The sequence below is a fragment of the Manis javanica genome, chromosome 6, assembly GCF_040802235.1.
Source record: "Manis javanica isolate MJ-LG chromosome 6, MJ_LKY, whole genome shotgun sequence".
Classification (NCBI taxonomy): Eukaryota; Metazoa; Chordata; class Mammalia; order Pholidota; family Manidae; genus Manis; species Manis javanica.
Window position 1 is genome coordinate 18,147,983 of NC_133161.1, and position 25,675 is coordinate 18,173,657.

The 25,675-nt window shown below is 40.2% G+C and overlaps 1 protein-coding gene and 1 long non-coding RNA gene across 4 annotated transcripts in view; one reads left to right on the forward strand and one right to left on the reverse strand.

The window, feature by feature from the left end:
- LOC140849853 (uncharacterized) overlaps positions 1 to 25,669 on the forward strand; it is a 28,567-nt gene extending 2,898 nt beyond the window's left edge. Inside the window, exons 2-3 of the long non-coding RNA XR_012132106.1 lie at positions 604 to 12,818; positions 14,966 to 25,669. This is a non-coding gene — a long non-coding RNA (uncharacterized lncRNA). The remainder of the gene's footprint in view (positions 1 to 603; positions 12,819 to 14,965) is intronic.
- EXOC4 (exocyst complex component 4) overlaps positions 1 to 25,675 on the reverse strand; it is a 778,194-nt gene that overhangs the window by 194,176 nt on the left and 558,343 nt on the right. The gene's annotated exons all lie outside the window — the stretch shown is intronic.

The window sequence follows — 25,675 nt, forward strand, 5'->3', positions numbered from 1 at the left end:
CTGCCTTGACTGCCTAACCTACAGCCAAACTGCTCTTGGGTACTTTTCTACCTTAGGCTAGAATCATTTACTGGATTTTTGAACATTAGGAGCAAAAAGACAGGTAATTAACTAAATCTGGCTTCCAGAAGTTTAACCCATTTTAGGCCTCCCAGGCCTGTAAGGGGTACTTAAGAGCAAAGACACCTGATGGCCTTTTAATTTATTTGTTTATTGTTATATGTGTTTTTAACAATTTATTAGTCCTTAGGTCATTGTGAGAGTGCTCAATAAATATCAACTTGTTTTGTGTGAGTCCATGTGGGGCACAGATTTTAAGCGATGGATGTTGTTATTCCTTCTCTTAGGAAGAACGTTTTTATTAAAGAAGATTCCATAAGGGTTTGCTTGCTCCCTAATGTTCATCCCAAAGACTGGAGTCAGGAAAATACTGTGATTTTATCTTTAGTAATGGGAGAGAATGCATTTTAGAAGGAATTGATTAAGTTTCAACCATCTTTTGGGTTATGAGCATTTAGGAAAGTAAATCTTATCTCAGAGACATGCATTCATAAGGTGTCAGATAAACTTTCTTTTCTTACAGGATCGTTTCTTTTTGTACAGGATTGACTGAGTGATCTGCATGTCTTCAATTATCGTCAGAGGCTGTCCTTATGGTAAAAATATGGGTGGATGACAGTTCATGGAATCAAGTGTAAGCAGGTGGTTGAAAAACTATACTGAGCAAGGGTTGCTTAATGGATTCTTTTCAACCTAAAAGGATATCCATAACAGACTTGGAAATGACCTGTACAACAGATTTATTGATAACTTTGAAAAAAGATACAGAAGATTTATTAAGTTTAAGAAAAACAGAAAATTGAGAATGCTGCTACTATGACTATAGACGACAGTCAAGATTCAATATTATCTTCATAAGCAGGAAACCAAAACTATGAAATTTAAGACCAGCAAATGTTTTTCATTTAGATTCCAGATTACTGTCTTTGTCAAGAGCCTAATGGGGTTGGGGGGAAGGGCCTGGGGATTGTAATATATCAAAAATCAACAGAAATTAGAAATTTGAGCAGATTCTTAGAAAAATAACAGCAAAAACAAAAAAATCTTGTGGGTTAACAGCAGTATGATGTCCTATCAAATACAGATTGTTGAATTATCAAGGTACTATCAACGTGGATCAAATGAACTGGAATTGCCCTTTAGAAGTTCCTGTTATTCTTCACTTCCCTTACTATACTCTCTAACGTGGCCCTCCTTTGTGTTACTACTGGATTCCTTTCTGAATCCAGGAGATTTAACATTACTACCCACAGATGCTAGCTCCTTGGTTCCTTTATCTTATTGTTCAAGAAGAGCTCAGATGTCACCTCCTGAGAATCTGTCCCTTGCTGCTGGTCTAAAACATGCCACTTCCTTAACACTTTCTACCATAACAGACGTTCCTGTCTTACTGCCTTTCTAATGTTTTGCCAGCCTGAAACCATCTTATTTACTTATTTCCTGATTCATTTGATTTTTCCACCATTAGACTATGTACTTCCTGACACCTGTGGCCTTGCCTGTCTTATTGCCTGTTGCATTCTCAGTGTCTAGAAGACTGCTCCCAAAAGAATAGTAGCTCCAGAAGTATTTGTTGAATAAAAAGTTAAACATGTGTGCATGAGGCAGACCATAACAGACTGCATTTAATTCTCAGTATCTCATTTTTAGAAAGACATTGGACATTATCCAGAGGACAATGGGGATGGTAAAAATTCTAGAAACTCCTCATTTGAGGAAGAGTTCAATGAACTAGGAACATTCAATTTAAAGAAGAGACAGCTAACAGGAAGCATGACTGTTATCTTGCAAAAAAGGAAGCGAACTTGTTTGGCCAGTACCCCAGATGATTCATAGAGAAACACAGTTTTGGTTCAATTCTAAGGAAGAACGTTGTTTAAAAAAAAAGGCTAAGGAGGCCAGCAACAGAGCAGACTGCCTTTTGGAGGGGGATGTATCTTGCTAAGGTTGGTACTCAGCAGCGTCTGGATGGCCCTCTGGTGAGGGTGATAGAAGATGGAATTTGACACGGAAACCCAGGTAATCTTCAAGGCGTCTCAATTCTAAACATCGTATGATTCTCTAAGTCTGTTCATATCTGAGTGTGATATTTCCCAAAAGGTATTCCTTGGAATATCAGGTCCTTGTAATACTTTTGTGAAAAAAAAAATCCTTGGGAAATAGTCTATGCTGTATTCCATCCAGTAATGTACTATTGTAAAAATACCTGTATAATGCTAAACTAATTTTCCCAAGCCCATTTTCACCTGGGAACCAGGTCTCAAATAGTACTTATAAATATCCCATAGAACTGGATCCTGTAGACCACAGTTTGAGAAATGTTAGGCTACATTCTAGGAGGAGCATTCTTTTCTTCTTAGAATAACTTAAAGTACAAAAATGCTAGAATTTCAAAACATGGAAGTTATGCAGCACCTAGAGAAAAATTTAAAATTTTTGGCAATTTTATTAAGATAAGTAATCTACATATCACAGGAATTGGCAGTTTTCTTCGTTTAGAAGAACATAGACAGATCAAAGAAACTGATATTCCATTAAGAAGTAGTTCCTGAACATATTTATGATTTATTTCTACACATACCCATAAGCAGCAAAATATTGAAGACATTAACATTTCATATGCTGGAGTGCTTAGAGATGAAGATCCACAGTAAGTATATTGTTGAAACTGCCCAAAACCAAGAAAATAAAATGTGATTTTTAGGGAAAGAAACCCTTATCGTGTTTCACAGGGTACTAGTTTGGTGAGAATGTAACAGACTGGAATGATTCATTCAGTCAAAAATATGTAAGTACCTACTAGGTGCTAGGCATTAGAGATGCAATAGTGAGCATATCAAGACACTGGACATGCTTCCAGGAAGCTCATTATTTAGGGAAGGAGGCAGACAATTAAACAAGTCATTAAAACACACTGTGATCAGAACAGTGATGTGCTGGGGCTGGCTCTTATCATCTAAGAGTAAATTGTTAAATATTTAGGACTTTGGTGAATGAGTTGTCAAACACAGACATTATTAAACACAAAAATAGTATCACTCGTACCCAAGCTTTTGAGGTTACTTACATCTACTATGACCTTATGATAAAAATTCTATGCAATGGTGTGCTACTATGAATCTCTTCTCGGTGCTGCATTCAGCAGCAGGTTGGCAGATTGAAATTGGACATGGCAGGAGCCAGTTACACCATGATAATTGGCAAACACTACAAAGTGGAGCTTGACTTATCTCCCTCCCTCTCATTTTTTTTTTTTTAAGAGAGCTGGTTGTTTTAACATTTACCAGAACACTACTGGGTAAAAACTGTTTTTTTAACCCAGCTTCAGGTTAAAATAGATGAGATCTCCATTAAAAGGTAAAAGCTACTAAGCAAGGATTTTGTATCTTGGTATTTCTGATTTCTGAAAGGCTCTCCCATACCAAAAAACATATGTATTTTTGCATAAGCATGTTTTCATTCAACAAACATGTACTAAACATCTATCATATGCAAGACAATTTAAGGGGTCAAGAAAATGTCATGTATGCTTTTGAGGAGAATGAACAGACCGATTAGAAAGTTTGTGTTATACAGAACATACCATTCTATATAAGGTACAATTATCTTCCACTATTGTCCTTTATGAGACCTTCATACAAGTTAAAAATATGTAAACTGGGAAAAATTAAAATAAAAAGTTTCAATATGATGTCCCCCTTGAGTATATCAAATCCTTCAGGAAAGTTTAAGATTGTTACATGAGAACACTTAGATGTGGGGGGACCATCCATAATACTGATCTTTTCCATTGACCACCAGAGGTGATGTAAAAGATACCACAGACCATGTGGACATCATTTCTCTTCCCCTATATGGTCTTCCTATATGAAGCTGTGTACACAGGCAAAAAGGGCCGTGTCTGATTTCTCCCCTTTCTTAAGTGACAGGATCCTAGGATTTCCCATTAGAATCATATACATATGAATATTGCCAGGTGCAGTCTACCTCCCAGTGTAGGGCTCTCTGAGGGTGTGTAGGGGTTCTGACTCCAAAACCCTAAGTTCCAAGTAACTCTGTGGGAAATCTTGCCTGTCTTATTGCCTGTTGCATTTCTCAGTGTCTAGAAGACTGCTCCCAAAAGAATAGTAGCTCCAGAAGTATTTGTTGAATAAAAAGTTAAACGTGTGCATGTGGCAGACCATAACAGACAGCATTTAATTCTTGGTATCTCATTTTTAGAAAGACATTGGACATTATCCAGAGGACAATCAGGATGGTAAAAATTCTAGAAACTCCTCATTTGAGGAAGAGTTCAATGAACTAGGAACATTCAGTTTAAAGAAGAGACATCTAACAGGAAGCATGACCGTTATCTTGTAGAAAAGGAAGCGAACTTGTTTGGCCAGTACCCCAGTGATTCCTAATCCTCCACTCCTCTAGAAAAATTGCCCCCATTGCTGCTAATAATACTTATCAGGAAAAAAGGTTATATTCACATAGTATTTCACAGTAAACAGATTCTATTCATCTATATTATTCCATTTAACTGTCTAAGGGAGGTGTGACAAATGCTATTACTACAAATTTTACAAATAAATACACAAGTGATGAGACCCACTTAAGACCACATTGTGATGATATGTGAACCCATGTGGAAACACAGCCCAAAATCCAGCCATCTTGCCACTAAACCATATGGTCTGTGGGCCAAATCTACCTGCCGCCTGTTTTTGTAAATAAAGTTTTATTGGAACACAGCCACATACATCCATTTGTTTACTGTCTGTGGCTACTTTTCCTGAGACAAAGGCAGAGTGGAACAGTTTCAAGAGACGATATGGCCTGCAAAGTTTCCCACCTGGCCCTTTCCAACAGAAATTTGCTGAGCCCTGCACTATACTGCATTCCCTCAGTGAAGTGGTCCTAAATTTCCAGCAGCAACAGCCTGGCCTCTTTCAGTCCAACACGTAGTGGAGTGACCCACAGGTTCTGGGTACTGTTAAGGAGCTCTGAGGCCCAGAGCACCATGGGAGATGTGTGTCCCCTGCACAGCAACCACTAACCCGCGAAGGTGGTAAAAGAGCTGAGCTTACTAGGCACTTTGCTATGGATTGGCCTATGGTTTCTATTATCAACATTTTGAGATTTTTCAAGAAACTCATGAAAAAGAACTGAATAGAAAGCACCAAAGACTTAAAAGATTAAATGAAAGCCTAAGGTAATGAAGCAAGCAGCTGGTAGGGCTAGAAAAGGATTTTATGAAATACTAGTCTCAGCTTGCTCCCCGCATTGTTTTTTTTTCCTTTTCAAATCTCCTTTCGTTTTGCCCTCTGTTTCTTTGTTTGATTAAAAACCAACTGTATAGGTATAAAATAAGTGTAATGTTTTGCTATTTTTTGCTATAAATTAAAAATTTTCCCTGCTGTGTGTGTAAAGGAAGGGATGAGTAGAGGGTAGTTATTGTGGACTTCACTGCAAAATCTGTTGGTTTATTATGGTCAACAATGTCTGCTTGTTATGTTCTCTTAAATCCTCTAAAACTGACAACTTAGCCAGTCAACCAGAGACACTTCATTTCCCCCAGAAACAAACAAGGAGGATCCCTAGGTACTCTGACATCACTGCAACAAGGACCAGATTACTGTGATGTGGGCTCATGACGTGATTATAAAACGAACCTTTAATCTGTTCAAGTAAGCAAAGCTTCCTTTAACTTCCCGCATGGAGACATGAAGTGTGGAGTTTTGTTCCAACCAAGTTCCACAACAGTACCAAGAAAGATGCGATTTGCTGGGTGAGAGGGAGACAGTATGGCTGGGACATGTGGGAGGAGTTATCTGCTGGGGAGGCGACAAGGGTGAAATGCTTCTGCCAGGGAGAAAGCCCGCCAAGTCTGAAAAAGGGGTTTTCGACTTTCGGAGAGAACCAGGTAGAAGTCAGTTTGGGATGTGTTCAACCCACAGACATCGTCAGTCACTACCCTGGGCAGGGGCTCTGTTACTGACTCAGCTGTCTGTCTCTGCTAGATGGGCACACTGGGCCCTCGATGCATTCTGACTGTCTGGAATGTTCCCATCTGTCCCGAGATGACCCAGGCTACAGGACAGATTTTCTTGGCAGGATTGTGGGGAGGTCTTGCCAGGATTGTGGGGAGGTGGTGGTAACGTACACTGACCTGAAGAAGTAGGTGTGAGTAACAACCTTTGTACAGAATAAAGATGGGTACAAAAGAAGAAAGAACTATGTCTGAAAAGTTGTATTACAGAAACTGTACACGTGCATTATATACTATATTCCCTATCTCAGCAAGTGCCATCTTTCTAACTCAATAAATTTAAAAAGCTGGGATCACGGTAGACCCAGACTTTCCATCCCCAACCGAATCAGTGGCCACAGACTCTGCTCCCTAAGCCCCTTAATACCCATTCTTCCATTTCTACTGCCTTACTTCAGGTAATCATGTTCTTCTTAAAAATCTCTTTCACTGTGCAATACAACATATATACATTTCACGATAACATTTATATAAAAGTTTATAGTATGTGTACATCTTACTAAATAATTATAAAGCAAACACTCAGTGGAGTTGCACACCTGGTAAAGAAACAACTTTCCAGTATCCCAAGTGCCCCCCACCCCAGTCAAAGCCTTCTCCCTTCCCACCTGAGGTAACCTCCTTAAGAAACATTTTTTGATATTCTTAGAATTTTACCACTTGGATATGTATCCCTAAACAACATGGTATAATTTTGCCTGTTATGTAGGAATCATTTTACATATTACTTTGTCTTGTTTTTTTTTCCAAATGTTATTTTGTTGGATTCACCCAGGCTGTGTATAACATTGTGCTATTAAAATTCCATTGTAGGCATACATGACTATGTACTTATTTCCTTTAATGTGCTAGGCTATTTCATGCCTCTGTATCTTTGTTAATAATGCTTTTTCCTCTACTTTGAACATTCTCTCACCTTTCTAGATTCAGTTTAAGTCTCACCTCCTTTATGAAATCTTTCTTGAATGACTACTCCCTCTCTAAAGTTCCCACTGCATCAAACACAGATGTGTACCATTGTAAATATAATACTGATTTGTCAGTATGTGTGCCTTTCTCTACTAAACAATAAACTTGAAAGTAGGATGCAGGTCTTCATTTCTGTAGTTCTGTCTTACACTGGAGGCCTACTGATCTTTTAAGCAAACATGCACAAAAGGTGCATGTTTGCTTAATACAAGCAAGGATAGGGAGAAAACAAGTGTAACACTTAAAACTTCGAAGATATGAAGTACAATATGATCTGCATTGGCAGAGTAAGGGGAATCTAGTACACTGCCTTGAGGTTCCTAAGATTGAGTTCATCTTCCCATAAAGCCTTTGTCACTATAGATTTGGGGACTTGCCCAAGTCCTCCAAAGCTGACATCCTAAAACTCAACACTACTCCTAAATGATTCTAAAACAAACAGGCAAATGCTAAACAGCCTTGCCCAGGAAAATATAGTGAAAGTGAATTTATTAAGGGCGTACATTCTTCACTAGAGCACAATCTTCAAAGCAATATGCTGCACTGTCATTATCTCATTACAGTAATTTCAACACTTGCTACCGTTAACTTATTAAAAAGCATTTTAAATCATTTTCTTCATTGCAGACACAACAAACTATCTCATTACCCAAACATGGATCAGTGCCAAGTGATACGGCAAGAGATGTGATAAAAGACATGCACATACACAGAAGAGAGTCAGAGTTTGGAGAGAAGCGTGCATGTAATAATGTGTAACAGTAAACCACTACTCGCCAAACAGGACATGGTTTTTCAAAATGTTGTCACAACTATGCCACAACAGTACTAAAAAATTATGCCACTTACCTCATCTAAGTCCTACAAAGAGAAAGAAAATCTTGTTATTTGGCTTAAGTTTTTTCTTGCATAATACCTTGGTAGAGCATAAAATAACCTCCACCCACTTTATACATAAACCTAACATCATACAACAATTTCATGCAAGTATTAGAATAAAAACTTTCAAGTTAAAAAAAAATACATACATATATATATATGTCATTTCAAACACACTGTCTAAAGTAGGCAACTGGCAAATGACAAGCCACAAGCCAAACCCAGATGCAGATGCTGCATTTTTTGGTAAGTTTATTGGAACCCAGCCAGGCTCTTTCATTTACACAATGGTTATAGTTGTTTTTATACGACAGTGGCACAATTGTTCAGAGACCACATGACTCACATAGCCACATGGACATATTTACTATCTGGCCCTTAACAAGAAAAGCTTGTTGACTTCAGGTGTACAGCCTTGCTACTCAAAGTATGGCTCCTGGATCAGCAGCCTCAGCATTACTTGTGTGCTGGGTCAAAATGCAGAATCTCAGGGCTTGGCCTGACTGACTGAATTGGAATGTGTATTTTAAAAAGATCCCCCGGTGATTAACATGAATATTAAAATCTTGGAAGCACTGGTCTAAAGGACACAGCCCTAAAGATCAATCAAATCACAAAAAAGAGGTGGGCTTACTAGACACACAGTATTTTATTACTAGACAATTGTGAAGAGGGCTGCTTGCAAAGATTTTCATAGAGATGAAGAGCAGGGGAAAGGAGGTAAATTGCAAATTATGGAAAGAATTAATATTGCATAAGAATAGATTTCTAGCATCAATTTATACCCCTGTAGAGGATAGGACATGTGCCAGCTACTTCACCCCAGATGGCTAGGTTATTTTTTCATAAAAGAACCATTACTACTGAAAGCAGGTCTAGGGCCCATATCACTCTCTCTTGTGCAAAAACAACAGGTAAATAAGAAACAAATTTGCCAATTTTAACCAAGTCCATTTTGTTGTCATACTCATTTCCTTTTTAAATACTCCATTTTCCCTGTATAAGGGGAAAATTGTTTTTCCAATATGGCAAATGGGCTATGATTTGCTCCCTGAAATAAACATGTTATAAAATCTACTCCAAATCTCTATTTTATCATGTGTTATTTGTATTCCATTTGAAATGGGCTATGTGCTCTCATTTTGGGTCTGCCTGACTCAACACTATAAGGATCTGACAGAGAATACCATTTCCTCTCAAAGTTACACAGCCTGATCTACCGTGTTTATGTTTAATATCTCTTAAGTTTTCCAAGTTCTTGAGTTGGCAAGTTTCACAATATCCAAACTGGTGTAAATGTACAAAAATGGAGTTAACATTAACAATTAAAGTTAACGAAAATAGAGTCAGGGGCCATTAAGGAAATGGGGTCCATGCGTGTCTTCTCTGAAACTGACTATGCCAGAATAACGTTGAGCTTAACATTTCTGCCGAATCATAACCATCTGGGACAAACAAGAAATTTCTGCTACCTACAAGAAAGTGGATTTTTGCCTAGTGATACACTTAGCAACCAATTATGGATAGCCGAATGTAGGTTACAATAGCCGAGGCTAATCACAATTATCTCAGAACAACTCTCATAGTCCCCTTGGAGTTCCTTCCCTTACCTTAAGAAGCCCTAAGCCTGTTTCCCTCTAGGGAGCATACATTTGGGTTTCCTCTTTAATCTGTGTTCCCAGACCACAACCTCTAGGGCCCCAAACAAACAATGCCAACTGCTTTACAGCTTTGTCCTTACTTTTTTGGTCAACACGAGACACCTCCGAAGAGAAAAGAACAGAAGTACAAAGGCAAAGGGCCATTTTGTGACTGCCCCTTCTAACCAGCAGACAACAAAATGCAGGCTTGGAAAAACACGTTAGACTCACTGTAAGAACACCTGCCATCGTGAGAGGCCAAAAGACGGGCAAGTGGTAATTTGAGAGGAAGCGTTATTGCTCCTTTGGTAACAAGTTTCAGTTCCTCAGAGGTTGTTGCCTTCTGCTCCCCAACACACCCTGCTTCGGAAATGCTGATCTTAGCAGGGAGAAAGTACTCTCAAGAAAAAGGGATCCTTTAGGAGCTTTCATAGCAGACCATCTTTGATTACAGAGGTGACAAACTGACTTCTGTCTCAGAAAATGTATACTTTTTGACACACCTACTTTCCAATTAAATCTGACAAAGAAGGAATGCGGCTGCTAGTTCATGGGCTTTTATCAGAGCACCATGGAGAGTTACAGCTAGAAGGACATTTGAAGAGAGCCAGTATCCTGTGTTTAGAGATGAGAAACTGTGGCCCAGAGAGGTGACGTGCTCTGCTCGAAGTCACACAGAAAGTTGGTAGATGACCAAGATGTAAACTCCCAGGGGACAGTTTTCTCTCTCTTTTAAAAAAATCTTTACACTTTTAAATGCTTAGGCCAGTGCCTGGCACACAGTAGGCATTCAGAAATTATTTGTTCAGCTGAACACTGATCCCTGAATTCCAGCCCAAAGTTTTCTCCATTGCACCATGATTGTTCATGGTTAACAATGGATTAATCTCTCTTCTACCTTTCAAAAGAATCAGAAGTCATATTTCAAATTATGTTTTTACAAAGGTATAATTAAATCTTTAAAAGGTGCATGGAAAAGAAATTAGAGGCTAGAGCATAACAGACATCTTACAACCTGCAGATGCCAAGAGCAGACAGCTCCCCCCAATCTGCTCCCCCCACCCCCTGCAACAGTGTAACAGCAATTATATTCCACGGTGAATAATATAATTATCTAAATGAAACCAGGAAGGAAAAAAAAAGAGCATACACATAAAAGTATTAGCAGCTCAAGGACTTGTGGTCGGAGGAGGCAGAACCATGGATCCAGGCTGACAATTTCATGAAGTAGCCAGCGGTCAATTATTCAAATCATTGTGACTTTTCAGACAGCATTCTGGACAGCAAGGGAAAAAATACTCTAAAATTCTGAAAACCGTGAATTAAGAGAGAGCTGCTTGTTATTTGGTTTTAGAGTTGAAACGGGCTCTGCCTTTAGAGAAAGGAGCAAAAGAAAAGTGAAGTCACCCTAATTAGTGAGTGGCCTGAGATGTTACTTTTTGAAGTTCGGCAGAGCAAACTATTTTTCTTATAGTACAAGTGTTAGTGTTAAAATCCAGTATAAAAAAACTGCTAGGACATGAAAGGAGAGGTTTTAAATAACACTGCAGGTAGAATAGAAAGAGAAGTGGGTCAGCAGGAGAGAGGCCTGGATTCCACTGTTTGAGGGGCCATTTATTAGATATGCCTCCATAGCAAGACACCTTGTTAAGCTTGACTTTAGTCATAAAGTTGGATTAAAATTCTGTCTCTAAAATTCTAGCTGATATTAGTGTTTATATGACAGAATACTACGCTGACTTGGGGAAATTCACACTGCACATTAACCATATGCAATCATATCTTTTGTTAAACAGAATTATGACTAAGAAAGAACATTTATCTCATGTATAAAAATTTGGTTATAGCACACCTTGTCTGCTGTCTTGCTATCATATAAGTAAAACAGCATGTGCCTATATGTCCAGTAAGAAGTAGAATTAAACCTAAAATTTTTGCCATTACTTGAAGTATTTGTATTCACACGCTAGAACTAAAGCAATTACTTCTACCCATACACAAGGTCTATAAATGGGTTAGTACTTGTGAGGTCAGTCTGGTCAGTAGTTTCATGAGCCAATCAGCTTGATTTTCCCTAGATACAGCTAGCTGAGGAAGAGTAAAAATAACTTTCAATCCAGTCACATGATTATTTCTATAAAACTACTCCATAAAAAAAGCAGACATTATAAAAATATAACTAAATCCATAAATATTTAACTAATGCATTTTAGACAAATATATGAAGTATACAGCAAGTTTTTAAAAAACATAGATACCCAGGGACTAATTAAAACATTCACCAACAAAATTGTAACATCATAAATTGCAACACATCTCTCATTTTTTTTCCACTTAAAGACAAATCTTTTATTTTCTTTTATTTATGTTACTATGTTCTGCATAAAAAACCTTTTGATCCCTGATAGCTTACAGATTTCTTGTATGCTGGGTATTGGAGAAAGTTCTTTCTGCACTTACAGTTTGGCCCCTTTGCCTATACTGATTTCACCCTATTAATTCCTCCACAAAGAGAGTTTGCTAATTAAGCCTCTGAGCTTCTGTCATATTTTACTAATATGCAGGTCATTCAAGTACACTTATGAAGGCTGTGCATGTACCACCTCTTGTACATTCCACCTCCCAGGCAGTAAGCATGCTTTCCCTCTCTCTCCCCATACCATCATCTTCACCACTGACCAGTGTATAGTGTAGGGCAGGCTCCAGCTGGCCCCGCTGACCCAGCCACCTAACATTTAAAGGTGTGCAAACAGAAAAAAGCCTCTTAACAGAGCCCTGGTATCTCTTTTTGGAAGCTTAATATGAAAGGTCTTCTTGAAACATACAAGCTCAGCTCTTGACAAAGCAGGATTTCATTTCCCATGTGTCTTGTTCTTTGGATTTATCTCCTTTTATAAGAAATCCCTGGAGGAGGAACCCCAAATCTGTGAATAAATTTCCTTGTAGTTAGCTCTGAATGACTGACTTGTAAAATAATTATATTTCCTCTTTTGTCCTATAAATTCCAGATTTCCAGATGATCAAGAATCCCTACACCTTTTTCCTTCTCATTGGCAAGAACTGTTTTTTCTCCCACGTTTGGCTTTTCTTCCCTACTCTTTGAGCTGGAAGAAGAAAAATCATTAAGTTCTGAAGTCTGCCACCAGGGAATTCCTATGTCTATTTTTTTCAGAGCCAACTGTTACATTACCTGACGCACGGTCTTCACTGTCGCTGTAGCAGCATGTCTTCAGGTTGGTTTTATCTTTTTGTGTTGGTTGGGGGGCATGGGGTACAGTTGGAGGGAGAGAGAGGATAAGGTTTTTTTTTTAATAGTATCTTAAGAGTGAGAGTAAATTTAAATATTTTTACTTTCACCTTTTTCTTAGGTTCAGCTTTTACTAAAGCACGTACCACCATGATGTAGCTCTTTATCTGTAAGTCTGACCTCACCACCGCCCCAAGCCCCTGCATTCGCACAACTGGGATACACAGCTAAAAACAACATCCAACTGATTTGAAAACTTATGGCCACACAAATACCTACATGTGGATGTTCATAGCAACTTTATTCATAAACATGTTAAATGGAAGCAACCAGGATGTCCTTCATTAGGTGAGGGGAAAACAAACTATGGCCTATCTGCACCACACGCAACATCCATGATCCACACCATGGAATATCAGGCAGCGGTGAGAAGAAGTGAGCTGTCAAGCCAAGAACAGCCAGGAATGAATCTTACGCATACTGCAAACTGAAAGAAGCCAGTCTGGAAAAGCTAAATACTGTATGATTCCAATTATATGAATCCTGGAAAAGGCACAACTACAGAGACAGTAAAAAAAATTAGTGATTTCCAGACACATGGGGAGAGGGCAGAAGTGTTGAACAGATAATGTACAGGGAATGTGGGGGGTGGTAAGAACTCTCCTGTATGATACCATAATGGTAGATACATGACATCAAGCATCTGTTGAAACCCAAAGAATTTTAAAGCTGAAAGAATGAAACTAAATATATGCAAATTTACAAAAATCATTTAAGAGGTTAAGGAAGCCCAATGGAGAGTACAGAATGTGACAAAACCATTTAACAGTTTTACAAATGTATACGACAACTTTACCGAAAGGAGTGGGAGAAAAAGTTGCTGACCTGAGTACTTTTGGAAATTAGTAGAATCTATAACATTAAAGGCAACAGAAATTATACATAAGGACTCTGCACTAGTAATCAGTTTGTTTCCCAAAAGAGTATGGGTCAACAATTCTGATACTGCAATGCATGTATGCCAGAAATGAACACATCGGTCAATGTGTTTCTCCCATGCCTGGCTTTTCTCCCCTACTCTCTGAGCTCGATGAGGGATGGTGGGAGCCAGTTTTCAAAACTGGAAAAGGGAAGATACCAACGAGGAGGTTAGAATCACCCACCGGTATTGCATTAGAGTTGCTGGCATCGATATGAACTCATGTTTGGCTTTGGCTCAGTGAATATTACGAGTGGCTATATATAGACTATAGAGATATGAATACATACAAGGGTCACATATTATTTCCTTTCTCTGCCAGTTGAGAGGACCCAGAAGTAAAGATATCCAGGTAGCAACCCGTATACCAATTCCCCAGAACTTGGTTGCCAATAGGGTTCTCCAGCAACAGGAGCTGGGGCTTCCTGGGAAAAAATTGGTGATTCTAGGACTAGGGCACAAAATATACAGATGGGGCTTGGAGTATATTATAGTACCAAAGAGTAAGGAAGTGCTACCAAAAAAAAAAAAAATCACAAAGATAGAGACACAGGAGATAGGTGAGAACTGAAAGAGCTCCCGATGGCCAAAACTAGAACAATTTGTATTGGATCATAATCTTCTGTATACAAAAAAAAATCCATGATTCCATTCAGCCATAAATGACTGAATAGATATAAACATGGGAGAGAAAAGATAACTCTCTCATGCGGAAATGTTCCAAATACTTTACACAGATACTCTTCCCTCAAGGAGGTGGCGCATAACTCCTCATTCCTTGAGTGTATAAACTGTGTATAATGTATGCAAATTACTTGTTTATCTGTTAAGTCTATCCTTACCACTGCCACAATCCCATTCATACCACAACTTCTATAAACAGCTAAAAACATATCCAAAAAAAACCTCACAAAAAACTGGATAATACCCAATAACAGAGTAGACTGAGACAGAGTATTCTAAGCAGCCAGAGACGTGGGCTTTGGTGGGCTCTGGGGGATAAAAGAGTAACTTTCTAGTGGAGGAACCTGACTGACACTGCCTTAGCTAGGTGCTCAAGGTTAAGCTCGGCAGTGACAAGTTGCTGATTGCACGTACACTTGACATATGATGAGAATGGCACTTTACCTCTGCGGTCGTCCTCCCTACTACAGGTACCCCCTGTCAAATCGTGAGACAAACATCAGACAAACCCGTATCACAGGACACTGTGCAATATACCTAGTCCACAAGGTCATTAAAAAGAGATAAAGACTAAGAAACTGTTACATCCAAGAAAAGGCTAAGAAGATAGGACAACTAAATGGAATATGGTATCCTGGATGAGATCCTGAACAGAAGACAGATGTAAGGTAAAAAATAAGGCAATGTGCATAAAATATGGACTTTAACAAGAATGCACCAATATGGGTTTATTCATTTTAACAAATGCATCATACTAATATGTTAATAATGGTGAAACTGTGTGGGGGCTGTATAGGAATTCTGTACTAGCTTCACAACTTTTCTGAAAATCTAACACTTTTCTGAAATTAAAAATCATAAAAACCCCACAAATATTTAATGCTACGTTCCTTGGCAAACAATATAGGTTCACTTTTACACACCTATCCCTACCTGTTTAAGCCAGAAGCCACCATTTAATATAACTGTTGGCAATTCCCATTTTATTCTTTCAAACCAATGAGTGCCTACTATGTGTCAGAGGTTTCTTTTGGCACGAAGGCAAATGTATGGAAGAAAAGGGAATACTTCTTCCTTAAGAGGCAAGGAATTAGCTGACAGTTCAGCTGTTTCTGCTCAAGCAGGCTGCTCATTCTGGCAAAGCCTTGGAAGCCATGGGCAAACACATCAAGCAAGGTCACCCAACAGAGCACTTCTGCAAGCACCTGACAGGCAGCCTTGACCTTGGAATGACCAAGGGAAGAACAAATTCAGAACTGCTTTGTGGAATGAAAGGGAAGAAGCAATTAAGCTCCTGTGGTTGAAATGGGGCAAAGAGAGAGTAGCATGTGACCAGTGAGGTGAGATACAGAATAGTTTTCATTTAAGTACAGTTATCTGAATTTGACTTTGTAGCTATTTGCAAGTGAATACTCAGGGTATTCTGGACTCCAAAGATATGACCATCCATCACGGGAATAGCTGTAACTATGGAGGAGAAAAAGCAGATAAAAGTGAGGAAGAAAAAGAAACTAGAGGCCTAGATGGATTTTTTTTCTCCTCAAAAGACTCTATTCCCAATATGTACAATCCAATGAGGACATAATGACATAGATAACCTGTTAATGAGCTAGCAGTGTGCTGCCTTTTCCTCAAAGCAGGGCTTTAACTGACAGAGCCCCTGTGTGTCTACAAAGGTTAATAAGTGAGAAATGTACAGCTTCGTCTTTATACAAATATGGACATGCTGCAGACAGAGGCTGCTCATGTGGACAGAGGTGACGAAGAACGCCATCCAGTCACTGCCTGGGAGGGCCTGGAGGAAAACTTGATGGAGATTTAGGAGCACAATACTTATCCCCAAAAGTTAGCTTGTCTGGGTCGTGTGGCCAATTACGACAAGCGGTCTAAAGAATGACTTCAAATGCTGGACTGAGCAATATGTTGGGGCTCACCAAATCTCAGGCAGCTGAAGCTTCGGCCTGCAGAGGAACATTTGCAAGGAACTTTCAGTCTCCCCTTCAGAGGTGGATGAGGGGATTCCTGCCTTGGATGGCCTTTCTGCCCTCTAATCCTGCCCGTGAAGGGCCAAAGCCCACGCTCCCTTGGAAGTACAGCCATTGGACTGTGTCCCTTCTCTTAAAGCCTCTCACGATTCTGTACCTCTCCCCACATTAAAAGTAAACTGTTCTGCTCAAAGATTAAGATGCTATAAGAGCCCCGTGCTCCCTGGTCACCTTATCCCTCACTCTCCGTTCATTCCTTCCTTCATCTCGACTAACCTCACTGTGTCACAGACACGCCTTTTGTGTCTTTGCTTATGTTATTATGTCCTTCATTTGGGTTATTTTCCCCTCTGTCATCTCCATTTTTACACAGCCTACCATACCCGGCACAGAACCCACAACTTGCCTGAAGTCTCCTGAACCCTCTAGCCTCAGCGCCCTCAACTCAACCGGAAATCTTCTGAACCATCCCATTCAGTGCTCAATGATGAACTGTCCTCTGCTGCTCTCAGATTAGTAGGTGTGAGGAGTTCTGATTTCCTGGCTAAATCAGAAGCTCCTGAGAAATGGGAGCCATGCTTTAAATTTCTTCTGTAACCCCACGTTTCCTTGTCTGGTGATAGCATAAGGCAGGTATTCATAAGTATCACTTTGTTTTATTAGAATTTCAACAGTGTAAATTACTCAACTGCGTTATGTTACTCTTGTTATAGTAGATGTACCCGATTTCTACCAGCCCATCTTAGAGTGTCTCTGCTAAGATAAAGTACATGTAAGCTTTTGAGTAAGACAGGATCCTTGAAAAGCCCGAAGAAAAACAGCTGCTTTATTTGAACAGTTAACTGTTAAGGGCCATTTAACTTTCAAGCTGAGATCTTGTTTCTCTCTCTCCATTTTCTCACTAGAACATCTCTAAGCCAGAGCTGTAATATCCAGACAGGGCAAAAATTACTTAGGATAAGAACCTCAAACATTTCTGAAGAACAGCAGTTCTCTGGACTCATCTGGCTCCTACCAGTCATCTTGCCAGATCAGCAACTCTGCTGCTCCCAAGAATGATCGCTATCACTTGCTTGGGCTGTCGAGCCAGGCTTTTCTCTCTTCCTGCTGTCTCTTGATGGGATGCTCTTCCTCTTCTCTAGCATTTAAGGAAAGAAATCAATCTGAAGATGCCTTTGTTAGCAAGTAAAGTCAAATCTATTTCAGGCAAAGGCAGCTCTCTAAAGATCTGAGTGACAGAGTGTTAATGTAGTTCAGTCCCTGTCAGCAGATCTGTCGTAAGCCATTACCTTCTGTCCTGCTCATCCTCCGGGCGTGGGCTGAGGCAAGACCAGAAGAGACAGCAGCCGATCAGCAACTGCGGAAGAAAGACTCTCCGCGATGAGCCCTGCTGCACAGAGCAGCCGACGTGAGAACCAAGACCCCCACCGGTGGGCCTACCCTTACTTAGAAAGTAAATTCAGAACCCTCTTTTAAATCCAGCACTTAGCCCTATACTGAGATCACTCGGAACAGCCTGATGCTCAGGCTTCTTAGCACCAAGCAAAGCTGGCAAACAAGCGTCAGTGACTGTGATCCCTCTCATTCAGCGGCCCCCGTGATGCCTCTATCCATGTGGATGAAGCCCTCCAGCTTGGGCTTTCTCGCTGACCCCACAGCCCAGATAAAATAAATGATTTCTTGAAAAGTTACATCTAAATTAAAATATGTCCAAACACATTAGGAAAGATGGGTTGCTGGAAAAAACTGGAATCATAATGGACTTCAAAGGACAAAACTTTTGAGACCATTAATGATTCTTATAGAACGTATAGGGCTGGTTTCTACAGAAAAAAGAAAAAACTAACTTTATTTGTAGCCCCTATGGGATTTCTCCAAAAGCCTATCTGGCTGTATTATATAAAGTTAGCTAAAAAATATATATATAAAACCTATATATACCCCCCCACATATACACATGTACCTATACATATAATTCCCCCCACCCCGTTTTGTAGACAGCTACTTACAGAAGTCTAATTAACCAGGAACTTTCTAAGAAAACCAGTTAACAGACCCGCTCCTACTCCCTTTTCATTCCAAGATAAGACTATATCTGTAAAAATTCAAGTTGATCATATTATGTGCCTATTCTGCTTTTATATAAAAATCATCTTGCACTTGCTCACTTCACAGACTTTATTAACAGTTATGACAAGTTCCCTTACAAGGGACCAGATCCCCATTTTATATGCTTTACCCACCCTGCCATGATGAAATTTACATTAATCATTTTCCTGAATGGCTAAGAAGAATCACAACAAAAATTCCACAAAAAATAAAACAAATAAACCATTAACAGAACTAATAATATACAAGTAACTCAACTTGATAAGATAATCCAAAGATACAGATGAATGTTACAAGTCCCCATTGATAGTAAATATTTAATTTGCTCAGCTGCCTCAGAAGTGAACAGGTGAGAGTTGAAGCCACAGTGAACAAACAACCGATGACAAAAATAAAGGCATCTTCTATTCCGTCTTCCAGGATAAAGCCCAAATTACCCACTAGTGGCTGATTAGTTGAGGCCTCTACTTGTCATGAAGAAGCCAGACAACACTGCTAGGGAATAAAATAAAAGAGCAAGAGTAAAATTCAAAGGAAATTAAAACTACAAACTGTGGTAAGTTCCTATTTCTTTAGATCTAGATGGACACTGAAAAATCAAATCAGACCCCAAGGCATCTTGGATCCAAGACTTACTTTAGCACAGCGGGACCACTAGCACCACCTCTCTGAGCTTACAGGGAGGGAAACAAATCAATTGACCTGCTCTCTGTTCAAGTTAATGATTTTCATGATGACTTCCAGCAGACCTTAAATGGGACTAATCTATTTACACTAATAAAAGCTGAATATATTCGGTACCATGGAATGGAATGGCAACAACTGGCAGTGATGCCAATACCACGCAAATGCAACATTTTTCACACTAAAATAATCTCATATGATGAAAACAGTGTGCTGTTGCTGCCAGCCACACTGCCTTGGGAAACCTGCGGGGGGCGCTGGCAGTGCCTCGGCAGAGCTGGGGCGACAACAGGTCCGGATGTCAAGTGTGATCATCTTCAGCCAACCACCACACTGTAAGCAGCTGCGTCTACCAACCTTCAATAAGGCTTAGCTGGGGCTCCAGCTCACTCAGCCTACCAAAAGCTGTCATTTGGAATCATGTTGACACCTAGAATTTAGACCATCCTGGTGCTGCTGCCTTCACAGAAATATTCCTACACTGCTGCCTGCCAAGTGGCCATCAAGGAAAATACAGCAAATTGAATATATTGCACTCTGTATAACTTGATTCCAATAATTACTTGTAGTACCTTGAACAGCATCCCCTAAACTCCACCTGGAACCTCAGAATGTGACCTTATTTAGAAACAGGGTCTTTGCAGATATAATTAAGGTAAGGATTGAAATGAGATAGTGCTGGAACAGGGTGGGCCCTAAATGTGATGAGAGTATCCTTACAAGAGCCAGAAATGGACATATGGAGACTCAGGGGAGAAGACCATGTTAAGACGGAGGCAGAGTTAGGAGTTATGCTACCAGAAGTCAAGGAACACCAGGGTCACCAGAGGCTGGAAGAGTTGAGGAAGGGGCCTCCCCTAGAGCCCCTGGGGGAATGGGCGCCCTGCACTCCAGAACTGAGAGAGGATGCAGTTCCACTGTTTTGAGCCAACTGTATGGTAATTTGTTATGGTAGCCCCAGGAAACGAATATACGAGTTTTAGTGGTAGTACACACTACATGCTGATTCTGCTACTAATAAATGATCAGTGGACAGATTCCAGGAAAAAGAGAAAGGAGCAAGGGTATCCTCTCTTGCTTCTGTCTTACAGAGGAAGAAATGGCACAGAGAAGTTACCAATTTGGTCCTGGTCACAAAGTTATCAATTGAAGTGGCTGGGATTTAAATCCATTTGTATCTGATTCCAAGGCTTATGTACCAAGCCTCATTCAAAGCATCAAAGAGAGTGTTCTCTTATTAACCTGACAGAATTAAAGAATGCCTCAACTATAATTTTTTTATGTACTTCCTCTTGGGGCAATAATTAATTCTATGAAGCAGAAAGATCCAGACCAGTGGCACTAATTCTGGCCACATGCTGGGGTCATCTGGGCAGCTTACAAAATGCTGATGTCCAAGCCCTGCTCTTGACCAACTGAACTGAATCTCTTGGGGTGGATCTGGGCAGTGGTGTTTTCAGAAAGCTCCTGAGTGATCCTAAAGATCTTGTTGCCAAGATTTGCTGCTGTAAACCCCCAGGTAACAGAGGGAAGTGCAGGTGGCTGAGGAAGATATGAGATACTTGTCAGTCTTTGTGGGCAATTCTAGCCATTCTGCTTCACAGAGGTACCTGACAATTAGTGGGGTGTGAGGAAAATGAAAATATGCTTTAAATGTTTCAAGACTGCCTGAAATCTGTCCTTGTACAGCTTATGTTTTCCCTCCAGTGATGCGGAAATGTGAGCCTGAGCAGTGGGAAAGCTGCCTTTGTCTCACATTGCCCCACATGAGCCAGAAAAACATAGGCTCATCCTGTGTTTGGAAGGAACTCTGCAAAACTCAACGATGTGCCAGACTGGGAAGCAGCTTCTGCTGCCACTGCAAATATTGCTTTTACAATTTCTGGGCCTGTATGAGACAAAGCTGAAGTTTTTTTAAGTGACGACTGTTGACCACTGTAGTACCAAGAGCCCACAGGGTTAGACCCCATTCCCCAGTGTCCAGCTGGGTACGGTGGTGCTGTGCGAGGCAGCGCTACTATCCCTCGGTCTCTATCAAAGCCGAAAGGGCCAGACAGCACAGAGGTTCCTGGGTCCCACCGCACAGTGCGCTGAGGTTCAGGAACCTGCATTTCTCACAAGCTCTGGTGACGCGGATGCTGACAGCCCAGGACCCCGCTTGTGTTGCACTGGTGCACGGCAGTGCTCGGCACTCCACTGTGCACACACATCACCGGGTGTTACCATACAGAAGCATATTCTGACTCAGAGGTCCCATGTTCTTGCCCACAGACCACTGTGTAAGTATTAGGCATATAGAGTATTTCTTCCTTTGGGGGTAAGGGAAGAACTTCACTTGTATCTTTGCTCGCTCAGTTAAATGCCTAATTAGCAGTTTGACAGGTAAAAGATAAAAAGCCTTAAGCATTAGCTCCCTGCCCTTTGTCTGGATGGAAAAACTAAAGAAGAACTAAATTAAATGATATCCCCAAATCAATGGTAAAGTGAGGAACTGAGTGGATGTTTTGTCATGTCCAATGAATGAACAATTTTTAGACTCCTGTAGACCTATAAGGTAGGAGAAGGTATCCACTTCAATTGACTTATTTCCATAGCTGCCTGTTCAGAACGCCAGATCTGACTCAGGAGAAGTTTCTCTTTCATTTGAACCAAATGCTTTGCTTTACAATAGGCGGAAGCCATTTTGAAAAAAAAAAGTGCTGGCAATGGAGGGATTTCAGACGGCAAGACCATGAGGTGTATTCAGCCCTCCTGTCTTGAGAATGATAGCATTAGGGGCATAAGAAATGTGACTTTTGAGTATAAGCACTGGAAAATCCTTAAGCTCAAGACCACAGATAGTATATGTGCAGGGAAAACACACACACACATGTTCTTATACTGAGGAAGCCATTAGTCATTCATTCATTCTCACTCACTCATCCATTCATCCATTTATTAAATCTCAAGTACCCTCTGTATAGCAGAACCTGTTCTAGGAGATGGGGATTTAGAAGAGAACCATCTGCTAAAAATATCCAAGCTGTTCTCTGCTGAAAAGCGCCTTGGGCACTAAGATGAGAGATGGTTCTAAGCTTCCACTCTTTGAGAGGCAACACAGGGAAGGAAGGGATTTAGAGCAGTGTGTCCCTAACTATGGTGAGAGCCTAGGGTTTTTTCCCCCTAATCTGCTGTAGGTTGATATTCATAAAATACATAGAAATGAATTCCTAGAAAAAAGAAGTTTTAAAAACCACAAAGATATACAAAACACCAATCCCATTTTTCCTTATTAGATTCAACAGACAATGTCAAATTGCTTAAAGTGGGCTGGGGGTGGGGTGGTGTCTAAACACTTTCTCTCAAATTCTGTACATCTCATGGCAGACTGGTAACAAATAGCTTGCCAACAAGCAGACCCTTCAAGCTCCCCTCGGAGCAGAACTCATTCAGTGTTGGGATTCCTGGGTTAGGTTGCCTGGGTCTGAATTACAGCAGCTAACTGTGTGACTGTGGACAGAAAGTTAGTTAATGTCATTGTATCTCAGTTTTCTCCCCAGAAGAATACCACCCTCATAAAGCCATTGCTGATGCATGCAAAACACAAGTCACTACACAGAAAGCACTCAGATCAGTGTCTGGCTCACAGTAAATGCAAATGAAGTGTTACCTGCTATTGTTACTACTATCTACCACCATGAATGCTCTGCTCTCACTATGATTACACCTTCTATTACTACTGGTCTACAAGCTGTATTACTTTGGGCCAACACTCGCACAATTGTTTCATCTGTAAAATGGTGCTACAATCTCTTCCTTCCTGTTTCCTTCCTGCCTTCCCATCTACGAATGCTGAGCCCAGAAAGCAAAATCACCAATACAAAAGCATCTTATTGTCCACGAACATGGCCCCCTGTGACCGACTGTACCGCCCAGATGGCACTTCAGAGAGGCGAGGACAAAGTGTCCTGGGGTTGGTGCCCCAGCGCGTTGCCCAGCATGTGCAAGCAGTGCCGAGAGACAGCTGACCTTCCACTGTCCCTGGAGAATCCAGCTGGGCTGATGCTTTATGACACTGGGTGCGGCCCCAGGGGACAGGCACGCTCCCTGCTCCTGCTCTGTGACCGAGCAGTAGTCTAGCAGAGGGTAACTCTAAGGAACATTTTTATACCTCACGAAATGGAATAGTTAACCCACCTACATCTTTCACACATATAGATATTTCTCGGAGCTCCCTCCATAGCAGTTGTTTCAGATTCTTGGCAAAAACTTTTGAGAACTATTTCTTACTTTTTCTTCAGAATAGTCACCTACAATCAGCCAGGAACAAAAATATCAAGGTGGCACATAAGCACGTTTAAGAAACACTGAAGCGCGAGTATGGAAAATTATGTTAGAAAACAATTTATAATCATTATAAGGCAAGAGCATTCCTCAAGAGGGGAAGGGAAAATAACCATCTATTTATTTGCTTTTTCAATCCCATAATTCTGAGACTCTTAAACTTACTGACATGGTCTAATTTGCGTTCTCATAAAATTCTGATGGAGAAAGAGAGGGCAACCAAGTAACCAAATAAGAAATTAGGTATTTTGGCTCTGAAAACAGCTTTGGAGATTAATAACTTGGATGGCCTTAGTTTCAAGATTTACTCACACAGAATTATCCTGTATTGACCAGGTCAAAGAGAAACAGGCAATGTAGTTATTGTCTAGCATCAAACAGAGTAATTGTTTTAAAGACCCAGCGGCATGGTAACATGAACAAACGGCTTGTGATAGGCTGGGAGTGGTTTGACAAGCACGCTGAGGTGCTGCATAGATGCGTCATTCAGTCAGCAGTGTGCGCAGTCCTAACACGGCCCAGATGGCTGTCAGCTACTTAGAGTTTTAATGTCTTTGCTACTCAAGCCGAAAATGATCATGTGTAACAAGCCAGCATCTTAGTTCACAGATTCACTGTAGTACACTGTTGCCTTTTGTTTTCTTTTAAATTCAGTACGCTAAGCATACTGGAGTTGCTCGGTGCAGCATATACCATGACCCTTCAGGGATATACAGATCGAAAGTCTGGCGGACAGGAAGTTAACGATATGGTCAGACAAAAGATAAACCGAAACAGGTTTTGTCACCCTCTTTTTCTCATCTTCTCACTATGACACTGCAGTTATTTATAACTCTCAAAACATACTCATTTACTTTACTTATTTGAACTGAGACTCAGGGAGGAGACGTCACAGCCACGCAGAGAGCCAGTGCGCGAGTATCCAGCAGGGGGACGAGTGAGCACATGCCCCGCCCCGTTCCCGGTACAGATGCCTCACCAGGAACACATCTAACACACACTCAGGCGCTCCAAAAGAACTCTTTCCCAAGTGTGATGTTATTATTCAAGTTCTGGGAGAACTGAATGCCTCTATTCTATTTTCTCAATACTACAGAAGAGTTTGCTCACAGAAAAGAATGCACATAACCAGGACATTTCCCTATGAAAAGTTCAGCATTTTTATTCATTTTAATGTATGAAGAAGGAAAAATCAAGGAAGACTTACAGAAAGGCATGTGAGGCAGACAACTGAAGCAACTATTTCTTCCATTTACACAACTTTTCTCTGAGGAGTTCTAGCCTTCCACATTTTGAGATTCTAATCCCATCACGCAATTTTTATTAAATAAGTGCTATAGTGCCCATCAGTCTGTTAAATGAAGAACACTATAAAGATTCAATTATGATGTAATAATAGTTCATGTATATCCATAATTTAAACCCACATGAAATTTCTTTTAGTTTTATATTTACCTCCAAGTCACTGGCTAAAATGGATACAAAATAAATACCTTAAGCCTATTAATCCAAATACCCACTGAAAAGTTATTTTATTTCTGTTGCCCAAAAATCATTTCTTTATACATTCAAAGTAAAAATTTCAATATTAATGATATCATCACTTGAACGAAAGGATCTGACTTGTAAAAGCCAGGTTGCTGGTAGGTTCAAATTCACTGAGAGCTGGCCAAGTTCTTTACAGTAAGTCTGCCCTCAAATGGTAGAGAAGGTTTTGGTTGGTAGCTGAGGTTATAGGCAGAGTAACTTCCTTCCTCTAAGCCCTTCATAGCCCAGGATGCATTAACCAATGGAAAAAGAATTCATTTCAAAGACAAATTCCAGGCAAATAATGAGGAGTCACCTGCATGTTAATGAAACTCACCATCTCCCATATTCAAAGCTAACCACTTCTTAGAGATCTTAAGGAATTTCCATTATTTCTACATTAGTCCTAAATTTCCCTAGTGCCTATTTATTTCCTCTTGTTTTGTCCCTGATGAATATGGAAACAGATGGTAATTCTTCTTGTTCTTTTAAATTTGTGACTCCTGCCAAGTCGATGAAAACTGCCGATACAAATAGTAAATTCAAAGTACA